The sequence below is a fragment of the Callorhinus ursinus genome, unplaced genomic scaffold, assembly GCF_003265705.2.
Source record: "Callorhinus ursinus isolate GAN/ISIS: 27379988/994484 unplaced genomic scaffold, GSC_fseal_2.0 scaffold4, whole genome shotgun sequence".
Taxonomy (NCBI): Eukaryota; Metazoa; Chordata; class Mammalia; order Carnivora; family Otariidae; genus Callorhinus; species Callorhinus ursinus.
Genome location: NW_027397066.1, coordinates 96,306,319 through 96,333,946, shown reverse-complemented (window position 1 = coordinate 96,333,946; position 27,628 = coordinate 96,306,319).

Genomic DNA, 27,628 nt, shown 5'->3' with positions numbered 1-27,628 from the left:
AGAATAGAGGAGACATACAGATTTTCTTTATATACCTGGCAGAAGTTGAGTTTCTTTATTTTGAAATGTTCACTCACAGTTTACTTTGATGGCCCTACTTTAGTGGGACTTCTGGGAAGATGATTTATTAGTAGAAGAGACTGTCTTTCTTGTTACAGGAAAAATGTTGAAATCTCTTTGTCTAAAAAATGCATCTTGAATTCTGTCCAAGTAGAAGAGATCATGCATATTCTGCTCGCTAGGGTAGTAACTGTAAATAAGGATAATGTTTCATTATGCTAGCAAGTGGTTAAATTTAGACCAAGAGAGTTTATGTGATGAGCATCTATTTTGGTTTAGTTACGAGCATCTATTTTCTCCCCGACAAAGAAGAAGCTATCAATTTTCTCTATAGACCGACAGGCTTATTGTTGCAGATTTCAACAATAGGTGATAGAAACTCTGCTACTATGAACAGTTAATGCCTTAGGTTTACTAGTTTTGTGCTCACTAGAAGACCATATTAAATTCTGTTAAATTCTCTAGAACTTTTTTTGGAAGAATTTTGTTAGGATTAATAGCATATTACTGAAAAGTTATTTTATCCTATGATGCAGATGAATAGAATGATTTTAACCTCTTTCTCCCTACAATCAGTTCCCATAAAGCATTAAATGCTGACACCCAGCACACTATGCTGCATTCATTGCTCTGTCTTTGGACTCTAGGATCGTTTTATATCCAGAATCAATTTTAAATTGGAGTCACAAATGCCATATCTTTTCTTTGTTATTAGAAGACTGAAGTAGAATATCAGGTAACACAGATACCTCTGCTCTCCAAGGGATCAGATTATCCGTCCTGGTTTGGTTTGCCTGAGGGGGGTTTAATCTTTCAAGTATTACAGCTGAGGATGTAAGTACCAAAGGAAAAGATGGGAAGAAATGCTTGAATTTCCATCTTTACATTCTTTTTGTGCCTATCAATTGTTCTTCCTCTATACAACATTAAGACATTGCTTTTTTGTGGCCTTAATAAGGCTTAATAGCTTTCCTTAGAACCTCTTCAAATTCTTATTTGAATTTCCAGTTAATTATTTCTACTACAAATTTGTCCTCAGCCAAAAAAAGCAAAAATATAATATTTTCTGCCTCATGCATATACTTTATTTTTTTTTTATATTCTCGGTGAATTACTAGGAATCTTGATATGAAGAAAACTTATTAAAATTAGAAAAAATTGATGTTTAAAGATAGAACTAAAATTCAATCTTGCATTTAGATTTATCACATCAAACTATAAGAAGTGAAAAAAAAGTCAAATCATTACTGCAGGACTAGAGTTGTCTCTAGGCTTTTTGGATATTTTTTTCTGGAAGAAAGGTTATGGAGATATCTATAAGTGTAGATTCCATGGGTGTGGTAGGTAGAAGAGTAGTATTTAGAAATGAGGAAAAACTTAATTGGGGATGTTTGCCAATGTGAACTGTTTTTATGGTCAGCCAATAATGAAACTCTTTGCTTTATGCAAAGCATTAATCATTTTCATTATGAAACTTGATAGTAATTTGAAAACCTGAACTAAACTAAATATATATTTCTTACAGTTGACTGCTTTAAAAAATGAGAGTAGTACTACCTGTCTTGTTCATTTGAAAAATTAGAATAATGACTCTTCCTATGGAAGTTCCTGGTCACACAACTGGTCAAGTGGAAGTTGGAATCAGTAGAAATGGAGTGGCATGAATGAATCATGGTAGTTGTAGCACTTTATGCCATTTGTAGTGGTTTTAGTATTGGGAAGGACAGGGGGTTTAGATCAAATCTAAACTTCAAAAGCTGTGGTCAAAGCAGAAAAAAAAAAAAAAAGCACCTTAAATAAAAGCCCAAATCTTAGCTGACTGTAAAAAAGAGGGAGAGCTTTAGGGAAATAGCACAAATACCAAAGATATTTTAAGTTTGCATTTAATGGCCAGATAGAGTCCTGTAGTAGGAGCTCCTATGTTCAAATCCCGGGTGGACAATTTACAAGCTCTTTGGTATCAGGCAGGTTAACTCTTGCAAATCTATAATTTCTCATATGTAAAATGGGTGTCACAGTATTGCCAATTTTATAAGGCTGCTGTAAGGATTAGCAATGTTATTAATGATAAAATGCTGAGAATCATGCATGGAACATTCACATAAGTTTCAATACTTTTGACAAGGTCTGGTGCATTTGCCAGTTCTCCATGTATTTTAGTTTTTATTATGATTATCTTTCTTATTATTAAATAAATAAAACAAAATCTTAACAATTTACAGTTTACATGCTATGCTAGATTTAATCTAACTACCCCCAAAAGGTACAAATTTTCTTGTATACAGAGGAAGATACCAATTTCCCAAGGTGGATAAATGCCTTCACCAAGGCCACATCACTATAAATTGAAGGAGTGGGATTGAAAGTAAGTTCCCTTGGGAAAAGCCCAATATCCTAGTGTTCTTGTCAGTATACTTCGCAGATTTTGGAAACATCCCAATAAGATTTCAGATGAAAAAAATTGACTGTAACAGAGTTAGGAAATGAGCAGCATTTGGAAAAAAAATTTTTCAGGAAAAAAATGGTAATTTTTTTTTTTAATTAACTCTTGGGTAAAGAATGAATAAGATTTAACAAGCAAATAATAAAGAGATATCATAAAGCAGACAGATTGTGTACCCCAGGTGTGGGGATGCTAGTGACGGGATGTTTAAGAACCGTCATCTGGTACGGCTAGAATATGGGATCGGTTAAGGACATGACTGCGAAGGAAGTTGGGAAAATTTGGTGGTCCACACTACAATGGTCTTACATTTTAAAATTACATTATAATATGGGAGGTGGGAAAACTAAGCTTTAATTATAAAAGAGGCATAATCAGATCTATGCTGGGAGAATAACTGGCGGCAATCTGAACACTATCGTTACTAGGAAAGAAACTGGACGAAGGGGAGCAGCAGACTATCAAAATAGCCATGGTGAGAAATGATCAATCCCTGGGAGAGGGTGAGATTGTTTCAAAAGATTCAGAAAGCAAACCCCACAAGTCTTATTTATTATTAAGGTTAGGAAGAATAAAAACTAGGGGTGCCTGGGTGGCTCAGATGGTTAAGCGTCTGCCTTCGGCTCAGGTCATGATCCCGGGGTCCTGGGATCGAGTCCCGCATCGGGCTCCCTGCTCCTTGGGAGCCTGCTTCTCCCTCTGCTTCTCTCTCTCTCTCTCTCTCTCTCTCTCTCTGTCTCTCATGAATAAATAAATAAATAAAATATTTTTAAAAAAAGAATAAAAACCAAATCTGGAGGTGACTTTGTGAATGATTCTGCCCTTAAGATATATGGAGCCTCGGGTGAAGAAGAAGATTGTAAAGGAAAGATTATGAATCTAATTTTGGGCAGGATGACTCTGAAATGCCCAGGATGTTCAGGTGGAAACACATCATTGCCAGTTGGTAAAAAGTCCCTGGGTCTCAGGATAATTTCACTTAATACATAAAGTTATATAAATCATACAATCATTATATACAAGAGGACAAGCGAAATAGTGGATTGGGATAGAAAGCAATATATTTTTTTCTACTCTTCATTTCTTTCTGTGTTTCTCAGTTTTTGCATGATTTTTTTTTCTTGTATGGAAAATTTTAGTGTGAGTCTTGACATTTTTGCCTATTTCTTTGTGGTCTATCTTCTTCTCTAAGATACACTTAGGGGAGGGTCCTCGGAGGGAGAGACTAATGATCACAAAGACTACGGGGGAAGTCATAAAGAAACTTCCAGTTGCTTGTGATTCTATGGAATGTTATCTAACACATGTGCTTGTATGAGGGGTTGTGGCCAAACAAAATGCATGCTAAGGAAGCAGCACCATGGAAAAGCTTAACTAAAGTACACACACACACACACACACACACACACACACACACTTCCAATTGTTTTAGAGGGAAAGTTTTTCTGCTTCAGATTCTTTCATCTTAGAATATAGAAGTCTCAAAAGACAGTATTTTTTTCCAAAAATTATTAGTAGAGTTTTTCATGGGGGAAATGTGTGTGGCTTAACTTAATCCAAATCTATTTTAGACAAAATTTTGAAAGTACAGGTAAAACAAACGATTATTATGTAGGTACTTATAAAATTATTGAATTTGAAGTCAGTCTTCATTTAGGTATATTTGCTAAAATCTCTTAATGCACTTCAACAATGTATTGCTTAAATGTATTCTGTAAACAGCATTCATTCCTTGCTCTATCTTCTTTACTCTAGGTATCAATCATCTCTTTCTTTCTCACCATCTAGGGCTATTGACGGGTGGCCTCCATTTTGCCTTCACAAGCCCTTCTAGATAAACCTGTCTTGGATTTAGTTTTCACTTCCAAGATGTCGGAGAGGGCTGTAGATATTTGATACTTCTACAAAATCTTAACTGCCCTTGCTCACAATTTCCAAATCATCTTGTCATGTTTAATTTATCCTCAAATTATAGTTTTCCACTTTTACACTTTCCAATAACATGAAGTTACTGAACACTTTTCATAAATCGATTTTAGTATTTATATTGAGATTGTTTTAATAGTTTTGAATAGGAAAGGTAGAAGTAAGTAACAAGGGTTGAAATTTCTATTTCTTGTCAGTCAAGATTGACATTGCAAATGGGCTTCTTAGTAGTTGTTTACAACTGAAAAGACTGCTGGTGTTAACAGTTTTATTACCAGCTTAATTAATGCTCTGTTTACTTAACTGATAACAGTACTTAACCAGGGATTTTAACAGGCTCCCTTTGCAAGATGTAAGCTGTAGTTGTAGGACACATAGAAAGCACACGTGTGCTTTAGTCTTCAGAAATGGTATTATTTGACAGATTGGTTTAATTTCTCACAAAGTATATTACATTTTGGTTATAATAACTATGTCTCTATTTCATGCTTATATTGATTTGGTTTAAATATATTTTAAAGGTATTTCATTATGCTTGACAATACAATTGTCATATATATTTCCCCAAAACTTGAATAATAATTTTGCATTGCTTGATAATACTACAGCTAGACAAACATATCATTTTATCTTAAAAATAAAACTAAGTTTAAAATTGAATTCCTAAATTTTACATTATTTTATAAGCTTGATATGTGGAACATTGAAACCTATATCTGTGTCATTCCATATGCATGAATAATCAAATCTATATCAAAAGATTCCCATATAGATTTTTTTTTTTACATTTTGAGGGGCAAAGAAGTGTTACTATAAAAATAGGACATCCTTTGATTAGTAACGTTATCTGTCCCTTTCTCATCAGACGCATTTTAGTAATAAAACCATAGCATTGGATAGTTTCTATAAGGGACTCTATATTAGAATGATTACCAGCAACAAGTGCCCGTGTTTCCATTTTGGCTCCATAATTTATTGGCACTCCGACCTTGAGTAAGGTACCTAGCTTTTCTGAGTCTCAATTTCTCTCAGTAAAATATAAAAGAAGCATGAAGCTTTGGAAGAAGCTACTGGAACACAGTACTACATAAGGGTTCACTATAGATATTAGAGCTAAGCCAGAGGGCAATTCTAACTAAGGCTCATCAAAATAAAAGTAGGAATGTGTTCTAGTTAGTTAATTAATTAAGTAAAGGATTGTCCATGACACAATAGATGAATACATTCTATTAGAGAAAAAGAAGATGAATAAAACTAAAGACAAAAAAGCTAATAATCAACATCTTTGTATACAGTTAAGAAGATATTGCATAGAAGTTCAACAGCAGGTTAGTATAAAGAATGGTCATAGATGAAATATTCTTGGAAATAAAAAAATTTGTTGAAATAAAATATTTAATTAAAGTGCTTAATATTAGAAAGGAGGCAGCTAATGCACCAATTATAGGTAAGCATGTAATGAAGATATAATGAGAGAAAGAAAAGAGATGCATAAGACTAAAATTATAAAAGAAAATGTAAGCATATACAATACATCTAGACGGGTGTATAATTGTACCAGAAAAAAAGTGATTATGAAAAGGAAATAATGATAAAGGATATGATAAATTAAAATATACTGGACCTGAAAAAGACATAGTTTTCCATAATTTATGGTTTTATTGAATGAAAAAATTATCTAAATACTGCTATGGACTTAGTATCCTCCCAATTCATATGTTGAAAGCTAATCCCCAGTGTGATGGTGTTCAGAGGTGGGGGCCTTTGGGAAGTGATTAAGTGTCTGGTATAGCCACCAATGTGCTATTCCAGCTCTGTAGAGTAGAATTTGTGTACTTATAAAGAGGGAACAAGAGTGATCCCTTGCCTCTTCTGCTATTTGAGGTTATAGTGAAAAGAAGTGGGCTTTCACTAGACTGTGAACCTGCCAGAGCCTTGATCTTGGTCTTTCCAGCCTCTAGAACTGTGAGAAATAAATGTCTGTTCTTTTCAAGCTACCCAATTTATAGTATATTGCTGAATTGCAATGGGTGATTGTCAAATGAGAAGCATGAGTTTGGTGAGAAAAAAAGTTTTTCCCAAGTCTCTGTGGAGACTCATGTGTTTACAGTGCTTTAATATAACTGCTGAAGCCAGTGTTGTCATATATGGACTTCCTCTCTGAGTTCTCCAGAAATTTTCTTTACTGGAATTAGGAATTCAGAAAAAATAATATTATTTTAGAAGTTAAAAAAAAATTTTTTCTCTACTTAAATAAAGTTTAGAATAAAACTTGAAAAAATAAACTACCATAAGCTTGGTAACTATATTGGCTATTGAAATTAGTTAGAAGTCAAGAATAAGTGTGCATAAAGTCAAATATTGTATTTATATCCAAACACCTACAAGAATGAGCAGATTGCTTCCATAAACACAACTGAGATCATGGGGTAATATATTTATAACACACAGTAGCAAGACACCACTCATGGTTTACATGTTTGACAATGTGTATTATAGAAAGACACGCAATCATTATAGGTAAAAATAATCACTCATTACAAAGTGAATATAATAACAAGTGGAACTTTTTGTTTTTGACTTTCATAATGTCTAAGTAATTTTTTCTAAAGTTGTGGTTTTCACATAATAATGGCTAGTAAAATGTTCTACATTTGATGATAGGGATAGGATCAGGAAGGTTCAAACAAGGAAATATCCTAAGAGAGAGTTTATGCTTTAAAAATTTTTATGATGTAGAAACTTATATTGGGGAAAAAAAGACATAAATGATTTATATGAATTTCCAAAATTCAAACAACTAATTAGCATTAGGACCAAATTATAAATTTCCTAAATATAAGTTTTCCAAATAACATGCCTGTGCTCTTTCTTCTATACTGCACATGTCTGTCACATGTTTGTTTCAAAAGAGTCAGTTCAGTAAATAGAAATGAAATCTGCAGACAGTACACACACATTCAGTAGCACATTCATTCAATTAAAGTCAATCTGTGAGGTGATTTTTGTTCACCACTAGGGACTCATAGCTAAGACAGTACCTGATCTTATGTAGATATGAAGCTAAAATGAATAAATGAATGGAAAAATAAATCAAGAAAATGTGTCTATATTTGAAGTCTTTGTTGGGAAAATTTATTACCATGTATATGATCTGCAGAAACACCATTCCTTTGTGAATCACTGTCTGATGAGATAAAACAATAAATATTAAAAAGTCAAGTAATGAATCAAGAGGAGTATAGAAGAATAATAATAAATTCCCAGGAAGATGGAGGAGTAGGAGGACCTTAAGCTTACCTTGTCCCATGGATGCAATTCAATAACACAAACATCAGGTAAATAACCCAGAAAACGACCCAAAGCGTGGCAGAATAAACTCCACAACTAATTGTAGAGAATGCGATCAATGGGTCAACCAAGAAATCAAAGAAGAAATAAAAAACACATGGAGACAAATGAAAATGAAAACACAATAGTCCAAAATCTTTGGGATGCAGCAAAAGTGGTTTTAAGTGGGAGGTTTATAGCAATATTGGCCTGCCTCATGAAGCAAGAAAAATCTCCAACAACTTAAACTTATACCTAAAGGAAATAGAAAAAGAACAAACAAAACCCCAAAACAGTAGAAGGAAGGAAATATTAAAGATTTGAGCAGAGATAAGTGAAATAGGAAAAAAAAAAGAACAGATCAATGAAATCAGGAGCTAGTTCTTTGAAAAGATCTACAAAATTACAATCTTTTAGCTAGATTCCTCAAAAAAAGTTCAAAAAAAAGGAGAGGGGATTCAAACAAAATCAGAAATGAGAGAGGTGAAATAACCAACACCACAGAAATATAATTATAAGAAAATATTATGAAAAATTACATGCCAACAAATTAGATAACCTAGAAGAAATGGTTAAATTCCTAGAAACATATAACCTACCAAAACTGAAGCAAGAAGAAATAGAAAACTTGAACAGACTGAATACCAGCAATGAAAATGAATCAATAATCAAAAAACTCCCAACAAAGTCCAACACCAGACGGTTTCATGGGTGAATTCTACCAAACATTTAAAGAAGTTAATACTTCTTATCCTCAAACTATTCCAAAATAGAAAAGGAAGGAAAACTTTCAAATTCATTTTATGAGACCAGTATCACCCCAATATCAAAACCAGTTACAGACACCACAAAAAAAGAACTTCTGACCAATATCTCTGATGAACATAGATGCAAAAATCCTCAACAAAATATTGGTAAACCAAATCCAATAATACATTAAAAATTATTCACCATGATCAAGTGGGATTTATTCTAATGATACAAGAGTGGTTCAATATTCACAAATCAATCAATGTGATGCATCATGTCAATAAAAGAAAAGATAAAAACCATATGATCATTTCAACAGATGTAGAAAAAGTTTTCATTAAGTACAACATCAATTTATGATTAAAAACCCTAAACAAAATAGGTTTAGAGGAAACATAACTCAACCTAATAAAGGTCATATATGAAAAATCCACAGCCAACATCATACTCAATAGTGAAAAACTGAAAGCTTCCCTGCTAAGGTCAGGAGAAGTCAAAGATGTCTACCTTATCATTTTTATTCAACATAACGTTGGAAGTCCTAGCCTCAGTAATCAAACAAGAAAAATGAATAAAAAGTACCAAAACTGGTAAGAAAGAAGTAAAACTTTACTTATTTGCAGATGACATGATACTATATAAAGAAAACCCTAAATACTCCACCAGAAAACCACAAGAGTTTTTACATTAATTTAGTAATATTTCAAGATAGAAAATCAATGTATAGAAATCCATTGCAGTCTACGGCCATATCACCCTGAAACGCCCGATCTCCTCTGGTTTTGGAAGCTAAGCAGGGTCGGGCCTTGTTAGTACTTGGATGGGAGAAATCCATTGCATTTTACACAATAATAATGAAGAAACAGAAAGAAATTAAAAAAAGCAAGTCCATTTACAATTAAACCAAAAATAATAAAATGCCTAGAAATAACCAAGAAGGTGAAAGAACTGTATTCTGAAAATTATCAAACATTGATGAAGGAAATTGAAGATGACATGAACAAATGTTAGATATTCTATGCTTGTGGATTAGAAGAAAAAAATATTGTTAAAATGTCCATACCACTCAAAGCAATCTACAGATATAAAGCAATCCCTATCTAATATCAACAACATTTTTCACAGAACTGGAATAAATAATCCTAAAATTTGAATGGAACTGCAAAAGACTCCAAACAATCTTGAAAAAGAAAATCAAAGCTGCAGGTATCACAATTCCAGATTTCAAGTTACACTACAAAACTGTAGTAATCAAAACAGTTTGGTCTTTGCATAGAAATAGATGCATAGATGAAAGGAACAGGATAGAAAACCCAGAAACAGATTCATGTTTATTTGGTCAATTAATCTTTGACAAAGCAGGAAAGAACATCCAATAGGAAAAAGTCTCTTCAGTAAATGGTTTGGGGAAACTGGACAGCTACATTCAAAAGAAAGAAACTGAATCACTTTCTTACTCCATTCACAAAAATAAACTCAATAGGGATTAAAGACCTAAATGTGAGACCTGAAACCATAAAAATCCTAGAAGAGAGCACAGGCAGTAATTTCTCTTTCCACTGTAGCAACTTTTTTCTAGATATGTCTCCTGAGGCAAGGAAAATAAAAGCAAAAATAAGGTATTGGGACTACATCAAAATAAAAAGCTACATACTACAACTTATAAATGAAGGAAAAAAAAAGAATTAAAAGGCACCCTCCTGAATGGGAGAAGATATTTCCAAATGACATATTCAATAAAGGCTTAATGTGCAAAATATATAAAGAACTTATGCAACTCAATGACAGAAAAACAAATAATCAATTAAAAATTGGCAGAAGACATAAACAGACATTTCTCCAAAGAAGACGTCCAGATGGCCAACAGACACACGAAAAAATGTTCAACATCACTCATCATTAGGAAAATATGTATCAAAACTACTATGCGATATCACCTCACACCTGTCAAAGTGGCTAAAATCAATACACAAGAAACAAGTGTTGGTGAGGATGTGAGAAAAAAGAATGCTTTTGTAGTATTTGTGGGAATGCAAACTGGTGCAGCCACTGTGGAAATGAGGATGGAGCCTCCTCAAAAAAATTTAAAAAATAGAACTACCCTAAGATACAGTAATTGCACTACTGGGTATTTACCAAAGTATATGAAAACACTAATTTGAAGGATGTATACATTACTATGTTTATTGCAGCATTATTTAAAATAGCCAAATTATGGAAGCAGTGCAATGATAAATGGACAAGGAAGATGTACACACACACACACACACACACACACACACACACACACACACTGGAACATTGTTCAGCCATAAAAAAGAATGAAGTCTTGCTAATTGCAGTGATATTATGAAGCTAGAGGGTGTAATGCTAAGTGAAATAAATCAACCAGAGAAATATAAATAGCAAATGATTTATCTTATATGTGGAATTTAAGACACAAAACAAAAGAGCAAAAGAGAGAGAGAGACAAACCAAGAAACAGACTCTCAACTATTGAGAACAAAATGATGGTTACCAGAGGGCAGGTGGGCAGGGAAATGAGTGGTGTAAGTGATGGGGATTAAAAAGTACACTTGTTATTGATGAGCACTGAGTAATGTACAGAATTGTTGAATTACTATATTGTATACCAGAAACTAATATAGTACTGCGTGTTAACCCTACTGGAATTAAAATGAAAACAATGAATTTTTTTTAAAAATGTCCTCTATTATGAGCAATTCTTAAATCCCTGCACCACAAAAGTGTAATAATAACTCAGTTTCAAATATTTTGTTAAAATGTGAGCTAGTTAAGTCCAAGAAGACACCCCTAAATTAATGATGGCTTGAAAATCACAAGTCTACTTAAAAGTTAAATCATATACATGAATGAGATCATTTTGTTGTTTGTATTTTCAAGTATCTTAATTTATGTCATAGATAAGTAGGGCATGATTATAAAGGCTGGCACTTAAAAATTAATTAAATTAATTTATGTGTTATATGTGTTATATACCTCATTAAGGAATGAGGTATATAACTGTGCTTTACAATTACTCAATCTTTACTTAAGTATGTGTTTTTAATTTAAGAATCACCTACACGTTGATGTTGTTTTGCACAGAACTAGGAACCTATGTGTAGGTAGAGTTTTAGCAGCGTTCAGCCCATTTTTATCACAAATTAGATATACGAATTATATTCAAGTGCAACTTATAAATATTTTTTTACCTTTTATAACTTCAGTGTACCTTTCAACTTATTTATGAATTGAATCTTTTTATATATTCTTGAGTTTTGGATTTTTTTGGTTAAGAACCTAGGTTTTCATTGAGCACTCACCAAAGTAGTGTTATGATTCAATATTATTCTTGCTCACATAATCCAACAAATGAAGATTTCTTAGAAAAGACTATGTAGAAATAAAAGATATTATGTGTGCTTATTGTGAGAATGGAAAATAGATGTGGAGGACATTTCTGAGGAGTCTAATTGTTCTATAGGTAAGACAATCATATCTGATCTAGCTGACAGATTCAAGTATCCATTTGTCCCAGAACAAAAGAGCCTCTAATTGTTTGAAGAACAGTTAGTAATTTATGGTGCCATTGTCCTTGGGCAGTTTATTTTCAGATTGATATTTGCAGCAGATTGGGAAGACATAATGAGAGTAACCAAAGTGACTTATTAATAGATAAAGCCCACAAGCAATAACTGTGAACATAGAAACTCAAAAAAATAGTGATTCTTCCACAAACAGGTATCAAATGCATCATTTTAGGAAACTGTCAAGAAATCTTGAATTAAAATAAGCACTAAAAAATAAATTTTGTTCTTCACTTACAACTCTTTAATTCTTTTGCCTTATTTTCTCAAATTTGATAATTATTAAAAATAATACATATTGAGAACAATATTTTTAAAAACTTGAAATTTCTTGCCTCACCCCATCAGAATGTTCAATAAAATTCCTCATTGTTGAAATATATTGTTAGAAAATCTTTCACAGGTTTTTTAAAGCAACACTGATAATCTAATCAAAGTTATGTAGCAGAAACATACAGAAGGGATTGTCTCTGCCCCTAATCTTTTCAGGGTAGATCTTGGTCTAAAATAATTAACTCTAGTTGGAAATTATGTATACAAATTCTATACCTTGTGCAATTACTAAGTTTCATTATCTAAAAATATTTCTAGATAACTATGTTTAAGATTGCAGACAGGTAGAATTGTTTCTAGGAAAACTTTTCACAGCTAATAGTACTGCTTAAAATAAATTAATTCAGATAATTTGGAATATAATAAAATGGAACAAGTAATTTAAAGATTATTTTGTCACAGAGGTGCCTCAGTGGCTCAGTTGGTTAAGTGTCTGCCTTCAGCTCACGTCAGGGTCCTGGGATTGAGCTCCATGTTGGGGACCCCTGCTCAATGGGGGCGTCTGCTTCTCCCTCTTCCTGCCGTTGCTAATGTTTTCTCTCTCTCAAATAAATAATAAAGAAAACCTTTAAAAAAAGATTGTTTTGTCACAAGTAATTTAAGTATAATAGTTGAGAAAGAGGTGGATTAAAATTTCCTTCATTTGGAATAATAATCAAATTCTTTAAATTTTCAAAAAGAAAATTACAGGGCGCCTGGGGGGCTCAGTTGGTTAAGCGACTGCCTTCAGCTCCGGTCAAGATCCTGGAGTCCCAGGATCGAGTCCCGCATCGGGTTCCCTGCTTGGCGGGGAGTCTGCTTCTCCCTCTGACCCTCCCCTCTCTCATGTGCTCTCTCTCTCTCTCTCATTCTCTCTCTCAAATAAATAAATAAAATCTTAAAAAAAAATCCCTACTATAAAAAAAAGAAAATTACAAATTTTCTAGGAAAAAAATAATACCTTTTATTCTTCTGTTATTAGCACAGACAAATGTATGCTCTTCTACATAACTGAACTGAAATTAGTTTCAGATTACTGGCTAATTTTTAATTAAGGGGATATTTTGGCAATGTTATTTTACAGATAGCCTGGATCATAATTCAGTTAGAAAAGCCAAAATTTTCATACATATAATCATTCAGTTTCCATATATTTATTTAAAGAAAAAAAGTGTTTTTTTTCTAAACAAACTAAAAATCTCGTTTCCCTACAAATTTGTATGAGTTAAAATTCTTTTTATTTTATTTATTAATTTTTTTAAGATTCTATTTATTTATTTGAGAGAGAGAGTGAGTGCACACAAGCGGGGGGAGGGGCAGAGAGAGAGGGAGAAACAGACTCCCTGCCAAGCAGGGAGTCCAACGCTGGGATTGATTCCAGAACCCTGAGATCATGACCCGAGCCAAAGGCAGACACTTAACTGAATGAGCCATCCAGGCATCCCTTTAAAAACACGGCAATGAAGTTTATAAATTTCAATGAGAAGTTTCATTAGAATTAAAAGTGTTTTGAATAGGGGCACCTGGGTACCTCAGAGGGGTAAGCGTCTGCCTTCAACTCAGGTCATGATCTTAGGGTCCTGGGATCAAACCCCACGTTAAGCCCCACGATGAGCCCCACGTAGGGCTCCCTGCTCAGCGGGGAGCCTGCTTCTCCCTCTCCCCCCTGTTCCTGCTCTCTCTTGCTACCTCTCTCTTGCTCTCTCTCGCAAATAAATAAATAAATAAATAAATAAATAAATAAATAAATAAAATATTTAAAAAAGTGTTTCGAATAAGTTATCAGTCACCATTTTAAGAGAACTCAAATAAGAAATTAAAATGTGTATTATATATAAGCATCCAAATAATAAAGAGAAATGAAATAGTCTCAAAACATGTTTGAGAAAGGATACACAAATCAGTTTTCAACGTTAGATTTTCACTTCTTTCTTGTCATTGTACTTGCTGATTTCATTCTCTTTTCTGTTGAAGCATGAAAATCCAAGTAGGTGGACTATATAAGTATGATGGAAAGTTTTCATTTTCAACAGTTTTCTACTGAGTTGTTTTTTCATCCATAATGTGACTTTCTATGGGTCTCTGATCCAGCCCAGTAGCTGTCAAAAAGATTGATGAGGCTGATGTTTAGATATGTTTAAGAGTTTGGGTCCCCGGGTATTTGAACAAAAGAACAATGGAAAGTATTGTGCAAGTTATTGGTTAATACCCTGATGGGTCAAGAAGCATATGTTAGAAAATAAATCATTTTTAGCAGAAAACATTCACTTTTGAATTAGTGATATTTTGCTGTTTCATAGTGAGTTTAAGTGAATGACTTTTGCATACTCAGTCTACAGTCATCTAAAGATCACACAATCAAAGTGCTTACACTGGACTAATGCTTAACTCTACTGTCTATGTCCTCCATAACTGACTGTAAAGGCTAGTTTAAATCCATATCAATTTCAGTTACTCTTAGCAATGTATCAGTCATCTTCTTGCGTCAACTTCCCTTTCTTTTTTTTGTATGGCTTATGTATGCCAAAAAGATGCTGCTTTTCTCTAATAACTTGTCCATATTCAACTTTGTGTAATAAAGTTAATAAAATATGACATCAGACCAATAAAATATGACTTCAGACCAAATATTGTTTATTGCCATTTACTAACTTAGTCTTTATTTTTTTTATTTTTAAATAATGCTAATATGGGAGCAGAGTTCCCATGTTGCTACAGGCATTTTAAGGCATTATTTCATGAGACAAATAGAAGGGGCTTAAAAATGTTTAGTTTTTCCCCCTCTCCTTTCCTTTCAGCTGAAGATAATGAAAAATACCAATGGTCAGATAAAAGTAGTTGTCAGTCAATATAGACTGCCAAAAATCTTATCTTTAAAACAATAGCTGTCCAATGAATTACTCAAATTGTTGATTATTTACCTAGTACACAAAAAAGAGTTGTAAGGCTAAGATTAAAAAAAAGAAGAAGAAAGATATAAGAAGTAATACAGATTCATAATATTCTAAATGAATAATTAATAATTAAAATTTAAACCTTTAAATTTTATAATTGAAAGTTTTTCATTTTAATTATTAAAAATAAGCAATTATACTCAAACTTCATTTTGTGGAAATCTACTAGGTTGAATTCCCAATTTAATTATTAAAGAAATGTCATAATTCTGCACAAATAGAACACTTAAAGTCTATAAATACGGTGCTTTGTGCTTTTTCTATGAGACTCTTAACATGCTTAGCTACTTTTACAGTTTTTCTGGCAATCAACACAATATAAACTTGTAAGGGACAAAGTTTTTTGTTTTTTCACTAATATTTTCAAAATGCATCAAATAGTTTTAACATAGTAGTAAGGTTTCAGAAATATTTTTAAAATGGATGAATATGTAAATAAATGAATGAGCAATTCAGAAATACCCAACAACAATCTGCACTTTGCTGGTCCATTAAAACCCAAACGGGTGTTGGCCCTAAAAAGAGTTAGATACTATTAACCCTTTTATACATATAGGAGAATAGAGTCTCAAGAGTTAAATTAACGGGCACCTGGGTGGCTCGGTTGGTTAAGCGACTGCCTTCAGCTCAGGTGATGATCCTGGAGTCCCAGCATCGAGTCCCGCATCGGGCTGCCTGCTCAGCGGGGAGTCTGCTTCTCCCTCTGACCCTCCCCACTCTCATGTGCTCTCTCTCTCTCTTTCTCTCTCTCAAATAAATAAATAAAAATCTTTAAAAAAAAAGAGTTAAATTAACTTCCCAAATCATATAGCTAGTAGGTGGTACAGTCAAAATAAAACTCCAGGCCATTTGACTTTAGCCCTTAATTTTACCTTGGAAGTTTCACTGGTGCTTAAGATTTCAAGTGAATATACTTTAATTTGGGGGGTGGGGATAGTCAACCACATTTTTAACGTTGATACAAAATATCTCCAATGAAATTATCTTCAGAAGAAAGAGAAAAATATGGTAATATGTGTAGCAGGTGAAAAACAGTAGTTCATCCAAATATAACACACTATTATTCAGAAGATATCACAGTATAGAGATTACTAAATAAAAATTGAGAGTAATATTAGCAATTGTTAGTACCAAAATCTGCTTGGAAATTCTAATGCCAAAAATTCCTAACAATTGTCTTAAGTTTTCACTTTTTTGAATAAAACAATTTACTACTTTAAAATATTTATTTTGAATATTTGTTAAGAAATTTTGAAATTATTTTGAATATTTTCAAATTCATTTTCATTTTCACATATGTTTTGGATTTAACCAAACATTAACATATTTATTTTCTTCCATAATAGTAAATATACATTTTACTTTACTTTGAGATCTGTAGCAAGAAGAAAGTAAGAATAATGCTATGGGTTAAATTTTCTCCCCTCTATTTTAATGATGCACTTTTTCTTTTCCTACCATTCGTGGTTGTATTACACATGATACACTTGTAAATAAATGTTAACATATTGGGGATTATGACAGTTTGGTCTATTTTTGAGAATAATTTTGAATTTTCAAAGATCTTTTTTAATTTCAATTATTTATTTCTTAATTATATTTCTCTGTAGATCGCTTCTTTTTTAGATGTTCTGAGATTAACATTCTTAGCTTCTGTGAATGTTCCATGAATATTTGATATGACCATGTGTTCTGTTTTCCTTTATAGGATACAAATCTCTAAGTGTACATATGTCACACATGTGAGGTTTTGTCATTACAGCAGTCATATTAATCTTACATTTATTATCTAGTTTCATGGCTTCTACATTTACTTCTTGTAATTATTTGGACACTTGCTGTATGCACTTTGATATTTTATCCTCTCTTGGAATAAATTAATAATTGGTAACAAGTATAATAAATTAAAATATTTTGAATTTTTTTTAATGATTAATGACAAGAATTAAATATAACATTGCACATCTTCATGTAAGGTGAGATGATTGTTTCTCTTCTGCATTTACCTTTACTTCTCTACCCACTTCTCAATTTTAAGTACAGTGTCAAGATGTAGATTCATATAATGAAGTTTAATATATGTTTTCATATTATCTTTTATTTTGTTTCTTGGCACATTTTATTATCCTATAAAACACATTTATTTGTGTTTAATTAACTGCTTCATCTTCTTTCTTTTGCTTTTATACTTTTAATTCTTTTTACAGTTGACACTTGAACCACATGAGTGTGAAATGTGTGGGTTCACTTACACATGTATTTTTATAGTAACAGCACTGCAAATGTGTTTTCTCTTCCTCATGATTTTCTTAACATTTTCTTTTTTCTAGCTTACTTTGTTGTAAGAATACAGTATATTATATATAACATACACAATGTGTGTTAATTGACTATGTTATCGGGGGCTTCTGGTCTATTAGTAGTTAATGTTGGGGGAGTCAAAAATTATATGTGGATTTTCAACTGTTTGGGGGGCAGGGGTTGGCCCTCCTAGTCCACAGATGGTTCATGGGTCAACTGTATTTTTATTTCCCTTTTCATGGGTTATCTTCTCAATTTTTCTCTTAATTTGCCAGAATAAATACATCCAAATAATTTTCACCACTAAAGTAGGTATTTTCATTTCTGAATATGTTCTTATTTTTTAAGCCCCATTTTCTGCAGAAGGGTACTACACTTGTATGCATCTGAGAGACGTTTGTTTTGTTATCTTGTTTTCAAAAATTTTGTTTACAGACTTTTGGTAGCAAAGAAAATAGGAAATTATATTTTAGAAAGCATCTTTAAAGCTTCAATAGTCTTTTTTAATGAAAGAGAACCATTCTGCATTCAACTTGCTATTAAATAGCAAGTAATCAATGGAATAGTTTGTGATATTAATGAAATAAGAGTCCATCATTTTAAAGTTTTAGATATAGAGTTGAAATCTGCTGTCTTTCTATATCTTATCTTTTACATAAGTTCTGTTCTCTTCTTATTCATTTATTTATGTATTTATTTTTCCTTTGGAATTCAGCAAGTACAGAGGCTTCAAAATGTACTGATGATTTTTAAATTCACACTCATACTAACATCTTTGTGTTAGCTATGTTCTCCCATCTCAACACTGATCAATATCTCATGGATATTTTCATTTAAATGCATCTAATAATCAAGGTTCAGAAGGGAGGGAGGTGGGGGAATGAGGTAGCCGGCTGATGCGTATTAAGGAGGGCATTATGTTGTGATGAGCACTGGGTGTTATATGCAACTAATGAATCGTTGAACACTACATCAAAAACTAATGATGTACTATATGTTGGGTAACTGAAATTTAAAAAAAAAAGATTACCTCATAATCAAACTGAACATTTTTTCTTCCTTGCCAAACTGATTTCATCTATTCCTTTTCATATATATCTCAGTATACTGCTCAAAAAAACTGCCAATATTTGGTAAATAAGCTTATTTAGATGATCTGTCCAAACAGTCCAGCATTTTTTCTGTTCACTAAAACTTGTGTGTTCTTTCTGAGCTTACAAGTAAAAAAAATGTTTGTGTAACCAATTTTATGAAATCAGAGCAATAATAAATTCATTAGCTCACTTTTTTTCCTACCCTTACCACACTCAAATCTTCTTCCTGTTACATTTTTTAAATGTCTATATATTTTTTAAAGATTTATTTATTCATTTTAGAGAGAAAGAGAGCATGAGCAGGGCAAGGGGCAGAGGAAGAGGCAGCGAGAGAATCCTCAAGCAGACTCCCCACTGAGCATAGAGCCCGACACTGGGCTCCATCCCAGGACCTTGAGATCATGACCTGAGCTGAAACCAAGAGTTAGCCGCTCAAAGGACTGAGCCACCCAGGAGCCCCTAAATGTCCATGTTATAGTGTAAGTCCTACAAAGGTAAGGAGAAGGTCTACTTTGTCTTCCACCACTCAAAATACATCACAATTCCTTTAAGGCAACAAAAGGTGAATATTTGGCAAAAGATTAAAAAGAAATGGAAAGGCAGTTTTGTGTTTTTTTAATTTTTTTAAAGATTTTATTTATTTATTCATGAGAGACAGAGAGAGAGAGAGAGAGAAGCAGAGGGAGAAGCAGGCTCCCAAGGAGCAGGGAGCCCGATGCGGGACTCGATCCCAGGACACCGGGATCATGACCTGAGCTGAAGGCAGACGCTTAATGACTGAGCCACCCAGGCGCCCAGTTTTGTGGTTTTTAATAGCATTTAAAATGTTTGCAAATATTTCATGGAAATATTATCTTCCTATATGGACAAGGATGTACTGAGGGATTTTAAAAAATGCAGTATATGTTGTATAATTTTAGTATCTGATACTTCCAATAATTCTTGGTTTTTCCATACATCAATGAAAATAAATATTTCCTATTTTACTAACAATTTAAATTTTATGAAATGTTATTCAAAGGGGTGCTTAAGTGGCTCAGTTGGTTAAGCATCTGCCTTCAGCTCAGGTCATGGTCCCAGCCAGGGTCCTAGGATGAGCCCTGCTTCAGGCTCCCTGCTCAGAGGGAGCTCCCTGCTTCTCCCTCTGTCTCTGCCTCCCCCTCCCCCTCCTTGTGCTCTCTCTCTCTCTGAGACAAATAAATAAATAAAATATTAAAAACAAAAGAAAAGTTGTCTAAGAATTTAATGCTGAGTCATGCAATGTTTTTCCTATTTTGTGATACCCAGTGCTTGAGGCTTGTGTCCTGTTCATGGACATTTGAGATAAAGAGTTTTATATTCTCTCAGCGTTGGTCAATGTGTGTCTCTAGGCCATCAAGGAATATGTGAATTTCTGCCAAGTTTTTATGTTGGCCAAAGGTCTCCATTGTTCTTTCAACAAATACCATGTAATGCCTAGGCAAAGCTTAACTCCCAGGAAAAAATGTGGTAGAAATATATATGTGTCACATTCAACTGAAGGGGATGAGGGTTAATAGCTAAAAGGAAGTTGTGTGACAGTAACAAGTCGGCCAATTTCTCAGTGGACTCCAACAAATTCAAAATATTGAATTACACGGAATGTGCACCTTACTTCAAAGAGTTTTTTTTAATTTTCTTACTTTAAAAATCCAATATTATATAGAGAAAAGGATAAAAACTTGGTAATTATAAGGAAAGGTGACTACAGTTGATGAATTCTAATACTCATATTCATTTTATTCATTTTTAATTTGTTAAATTTTAAAGATATTGTCAACGTAAAATTCCCTACACATGCATAGTAGGCAACAACTACCAATTTTGGTGGACATATAAGGTTCCAACTCATTACAACTCCAATGTGTGTGTGTGTGTGTGTGTGTGTGTGTGTGTGTGTGTGTATTTTCCATGAAGAATACAAAGAATGACAGGGACCTGAAACAAGCATGCAAGCATATAAGATAACTGAAATAATTCCAATATTTATTTCCTACAGGTTCTGAGTCATTTAATTTCTTCTATTTAAGCTTAGATGATAGAAATTTTCTTAAAGTCATTTGGGATTAAATCGTTTTGTCCATGCCTCTAGGAAAACCTAGAAACTTAGATATCAGAATACAATTCAAACTCTGAAGACAAAACAAATAATTATACTTTATAATAGTTTTTACATTTCCGATTTTATATGAAATATTTTAAGTACATAAAGTCATATTTTATAAGAATACTAAATTCATAGAAAATTTGAAAAAAATTGTGATAGGTATTATTACCAAGTTAGTCACTATGGGTAGCATTTGATTTGGTGTTTAAATATTTTTGGTTGAGTTATTTGGGTGAAGGGCTAAAGAATAGGTTTTTGGTTTTTTTTTAAGTCATGCCGGAACCAAAGGACACTGTTATTTGGTGATCATTTTTAACATATCCTTTCAATTTATGTGAAAAAATCCAAGATAATTATAAGAGGTTTACTAGTCTACATACTTTGGCCACATGAAAACAGCCTTGAATGACTAAATTCTAACATTTCCTGCTGGCATGATTGCACGTCCAATAATGAAATCAAGATTTCCATAGATTTGGTGCTAGTATGCTGAGAAGACTTAATAAGTGAGCTTTTAGTTTCTTTTTTTAGAACAGGAATAATTTAAGTAAGGTTGGGAAAATACTTTGTCCTTTCTAGATTTAGAAACCAGAATTAACAGTCTCAAAAACAGAACTTTTCATCTATTACCATAATTTCTCCCTTTCCTCATCTTCCATCCTGTTGCCACTTAGACTACCATCTAGTTGGCTGTCTTCAATGCATATCTAGATACTTGCCTCAGTCTCATCAGTGTTTTTTCCTTTTTAATTATTTTAATGTACCAAATAAATCTTTCCAAAATATGCAGGTTATACATACATGCATTATTCAAGCTATGATTTAATGCTACCATTTGTCAGGAATTACGCGGAGTTCTGGGTACATTAAGTAAGAATAAAACATATTCCCTGCAAGAAGGTCAATTGATGTCTCAAATGAGAACTGTGAGAATGAATGGAGAATTATGATGCAGTGAGTGTTATCATAGATAACTGCAAGGAATGATGGCCTTGCTCTGTCCTAGTCACATTAATCACACCTCTTGGTTAAACTTCTGCTATTGCCTTAATTTAGAGAAAAAAAAGATAGTTTTTTTCTCTAAAGATTAATTTGCTAAAACCTCATCATAAGTCAAATTATAATAAAACATACCAAAAAATAAAGAAATAAAACAGACCATAACTGTACTTGTGATTTCTTTACCCTCAACCTCTTTGTCACTTGAGGTGAACAAGGTTTACTTCTCCAGGTTCATGCTGTTTGTTTTGTTTTCCTTGGATATGTTCTTATGGTTCTTAATCCTCCTATAATCATTTTTGCTCAAGCTAATCATAATCTTTATTTTATGACCACCTTCAAAGAAGTTTTCATTACTTTGATTTATAGTAGTTGCATTTTCTTTCCATTTTTAAAAATTAATTCTTTGTGTTTTAGAGCAGTTTTAGGCTCATAGCAAAATTAAGAAGGTACAGAGATTTCTCATATACCCATTAGCGCCACACATGCATAGCCTCCCCCATTATCTACATCTCCAACCAGAGTGGTACACATGTTATAACTGATGAATCAACATTGACACATCATAATCACCCACAGTCTATAGTTTACACTAAGGTTCACTCTTGGTGTTGTACATTCTATGGATTTGGACAAATCTATGACATTTATTCACCATTATGGCATTACACAGAGTATTTTCACTGCCCTAAGAACCCTCTTTGCTCCTCTGATTAATTTCCAAAACTGAGGATATTTATTAAAATATGTTTAATTATATTAAACATATTAAATATTATATTAAAATTGATGACATAAATCGTTTTCTTCATGGAACCAAATTAGTTATCATTTATAACAAGAAAATATATGTTCTGTTGAAAAACCTAAATATTATTTTTCCCCAAGTGCTTATTAGCATACTTAAACCAATCAGGATTCCACAGGATACATCTGTGTGGAACATGAGGGAGTGTGTGTGTGTGTGTGTGTGTGTGTGTGCGCACATGGCATACTCACAAAAATGTTTTGACTTCAAATAATTTTTCTGGAAAGCTCTTATCTTCTTGTGAAATTACAGAAAATATTGAGTAAACATTTCTAGGTTTCAGTAAATTGACTTTTTTTTTGAGAAAAAGACATTAAAATTAAAATCAATAAATAATAAAATGGGGAGGAGGGGGCAAGGACTAATACTAAAATAAAATTCCTCTCTGGAAAAAAGCCATTCAGCTTTGTGAACAGCTGTACCTCAGAGTCAGGCATATGAGCAATTAAAATGAAAGTATGATTTTAATATACCTTAGTAACTGTGATTGATCTTAGAGAGCTTCTGTTTACTATACATCAAGAAAAAATTTAGGATGCAGTTTAAAACAAAGTTCATAATCCTTGTTTAATGGATTTCAGTACCTCAGGCAATATAATAGTGTGAAATGATTAAAATGTGCCCCGTCTCTGTGTAATCAATAAAACCTCTCTAAAATTAGTAAGGTCCCAAAGACTCCTCAGCAGACTTGGCAGTGCCACGTCTATAGAATTCCAAATAAACCATCTAATGCTATTTTCAAACACAAAGTCCATTAGACATCTCAACCCCATCTCAGCATTAAAGTCAGCTAAGTTGCCAAATTGAAAGGTCACTTTTTAACAATATGTAATTAGACCAAAAATGCATCAAAACCATAACAGAAATACATCAGACTGAGGTATTACAAAAGATTAGAAAACATACATATATGCAAATTTAAGATAACAATCACAATATTCTACAGTGACAGATTTTAAAGAGGGAGTTGACTCATTTGCTAAAATTGAAAAAAAATACAGCTAATAGGGATTATCATTCTTTTGTATTTCTTAAGGCTTTAATCCTGTATTATGAAATATGATATCTAGACTTTTGAAATGAAAGAATGGACAAGATTCTGACTTTGGAAATAAATTTTAATTCCCATTAGATTTTTAGGAATCTGTCATTACATATTTACAAATAATATCATGGGAATTTCTTATTAATTTAAGCTTTTAAAGAATTTAATCTTCTCTCACCAGTGTAAAACATGTGGTGCCATTATTTATACTGCAGTGATACAAGGATATATACAACTTTTTTATTGCATGAAAACTTTCTCACTGTGTTCTCACTATTTTGTGATTTTCATAGCAAAAGAACATGGAGTTCAACTTTTGTACACATATAACTTTTATGAAATGACTACATTTTGATAAATTTCCATTTTTAGTGAACCTAAGGAGAAAGGGAAACTGCATATATCCTTTGGAAATATGGTAATTTTAACACTCATCGTATCTCATGCAAATAAATATTTAACTTACCATCTTTGTAAACATTTAGGACTCATTACTTAACTATTTCTCTTGACTGTAATTAAAATTACTAAGTTTAACTTAATATATGTCTTAGTCATCTTCGTCTTTTATAATAAATTACCAGAGACTGGGTAAGTTTGAAAGGTAGAAATTTATTTCTCAAGAGTTCTGGAGATTGGAAGTCCCCAGTCAAGGTGTCAGCATGGTCACATTCTGGTGATAGCCCTCTTCCTGGGTATGTTCCCACTCAGCCTCTCAAAAAGAGGGAAAGATCTCATGTCTTGTCCTCTTTTTATAAAGGCATTATTCCCATCATGGGGTTCTACCTTCAAGTCCTATTCTAATCCTAATTACCTCACAAACGTTCCATCTCCAAATACCATCACATTGGGGATTAGAATTTCAATATATAAATTTTGGGGGTACACAGATATTCAGTCCAAACTAGTGTCAAACCATTATTACAATTATTTTATGTTGTATATGTTTATGTGTGGATGTGGATATGTACTTACTGGACTCTGATGTAAATTCTAATTTTTTCTGAATCCAGTTGCATACTAAATGAATAAACATATGATCCCCTGTTTTGTATCCACTTGAGGTCTATCACAGAATTTGTTTATAATTCTTAAACGGAAATGAAGGCAAATATGTCTCATGGAATAACCATTACTCTATAGAATATTTTAGGATTTCTATGTACATGATAAATTAATGAATATCCACTATTCTAAGAACTTCCTATGGATTATAAAATTTAACATTCATAACAATCCTCTGTTAGGTTTATTATCCTTATTTTACAGATGAAGAAACTGAGGCACAGAGGATTATAAGCAATTTGCCCAAGGAAGCACAGCTAGTAAGTAGTCAAATCGAAGATGCAAACCTGACCATTTGGACCCCAGTGTTTGTGATTTGTCTCAGGATACTCTGCCCTGTGATATCCTAAACCACCTCACTATATCCTGAAAACCATAAAAGCCATGAATATGTAAACTAGGAAGTCTTGAATTTTTTGTTGCCAGAAAGGTGAATTGAACAGTGTCAGGTGAAACATTATAATATTAGCTGGCCTTTGGCCCTGCGGGTATAAAACCACTTCTGGAACTGTGTTCTTTTTACTTTGTTTCTCCCTCAAAATCCTCCCACTTTCTATAGTTTTCAAAACTCAATAGCCGCTGGAAAGCCTCTCAGTTTAGTTGTGATTACAGTTTAATAAAAGTGAAGAACATGCAATTCACCTTTATAGTTTTTCAGTTACCAGCTTAGAAGAAGGCCCACAACTTAAATTAAATTGAGTATGTCATAAAGTATAATATTTTGCAAATTAAGTTTAAATGTGATCTTATAAGCATAAAACCAAAAGTTGCATTTCAAGTTAAATAAAATTATTGACCTGACTTTATGCATAAAACGCATAAGGAACATCCTATTACTCATTAGGACACTAGTCTATTTTTATTTTCAGTTTGTTCTTTTATGTTTATTATTTTCTTTTATGTTAAAAAAAACAAGGACACCAATAATGAGTTTAAAATTTAAAAAAAGTAGTTTTAAATTGGAGCACTGGGTTTTATACACAAACAATGAATCATGGAACACTACATCAAAAGCTAATGCTGTATGGTGATTAACATAACATAATAAAATTTAAAAAATTATGGTAAATAGTGGGATTAATGCCTTATGTCCCATTGTTTCTCCCAGTGTGCCTATTTGTCTTGAAGAAACTATAAAATTAAAAATTTCATATCTCAGAGTTATTATTGGCAAACTGCTTTCTATCAGTGAGATGCATTTACATGGGATTTTGATGATACACTAGCCTTCTTAGTGGTTTGCTGCCAACAGATGCAGTTGTGGAGATATTATGATGATCTAGGATCTTACAGAGTAACATTGAGGAGGCTAGATCCCAGCAGGAGGGGGAGGCACCAAGAGGAACTTGCCTGCAAGTTTCTATAGTCCACTCCCCATGGCAAAGTCAGAAGCAGCAGGTCTAGCAGCAGGACACTGTCCTGGCATTCTTGGAATCATTCTTAGAAATCCTACCTAGAGCCAACTATTCTATTCAACAATTAATTCTCAATATTAAATCATTTTCTTTTTAGAATACCAAGACAGTTTTTCTTAATGAACTTCTGAAGACTCCAAATGATAAACAATGGTCCAGTGTTCATGCTAGCAGAGAAAAGAATAAATTTTTCATAGAAATACATGAAACATATAAAACAGATCATATAGTGTTCATTTTGTTCTCTACCTCATAGCTCCAAACCACCAAGTAGATAATTTATAGACTTACAGATGAGCATCTTAATTAGATCAAATTTTAAATATACTTTAGAAGTGGTATTATCAAAATAAAATTCTATTCAAAATTAATTGCTGCCACTACTTGAACAATCTGAGTAAATATCTTCTAGCACAATTTCCTGTAACAAAATAAATGTATGATCTCCAACTTTAATTTCCTTTCAAGTTTCATTCAACCCAGAAATATTCAGGTGATATTGATACTTGTCAAATGACAGATTAAATTGAGTCACAATACATTTATGTGTCTCAGGAAACCAAGAATAACAAGATATTGTTAATATCTATGATCAATGGAAAGTTGGCATACCTAGTGTAATAGATGATCACTAGCATCTAAAATTTATGCCTGCTATTGTATAACTTATATTCTAAATGACTAGATATTGGAATACCACTAATAAATATAAATCAGTATGTGTAGAAATCTATACTTCTGGGGCGCCTGGGTGACTCAGTCATTAAGCGTCTGCCTACGGCTCAGGTCATGATCCCAGGGTCCGGGAATCGAGCCCCGCATCGGGCTCCCTGCTCAGCAGGAAACCTGCTTCTCCCTCTCCCACTCCCCTTGCTTGTGTTCCCTCTCTCAATATATCTCTATCTGTCAAATAAATAAAATATTTTTTTAAAAAAAGAAATCTATCCTTCTGAAGTACACTTAGAAATTTTTTTTATGAATCATATGGTGTTACTGATATAATGTCCAATCATGAGTATCTCACATGTTGAGATTCACCATTGTGAACACTAAGAATACAAATTTTTTATTTAGCATTTTGCGAGGACTTTTTTTATTATGTTATGTTAATCGCCATACATTACATTATTACTTTTTGATGTAGTGTTCCATGATTCGTTGTTTGTGTATAACACCCAGTGCTCCATTCAGTATGTGCCCTCTTTAATACCCATTACCAGGCTAACCCATCCCCCCACCCCTTTCCCCTCTAGAACCCTCAGTTTGTTTCTGAGTCCATAGTCTCTCGTGGTTCATCTCCCCCTCCAATTTCCCCCCTCCATTTTTCCCTTCCTACTATCATCATCTTCATCTTCTTCTTCTTCTTCTTCTTCTTCTTCTTCTTCTTCTTCTTCTTCTTCTTCTTCTTCTT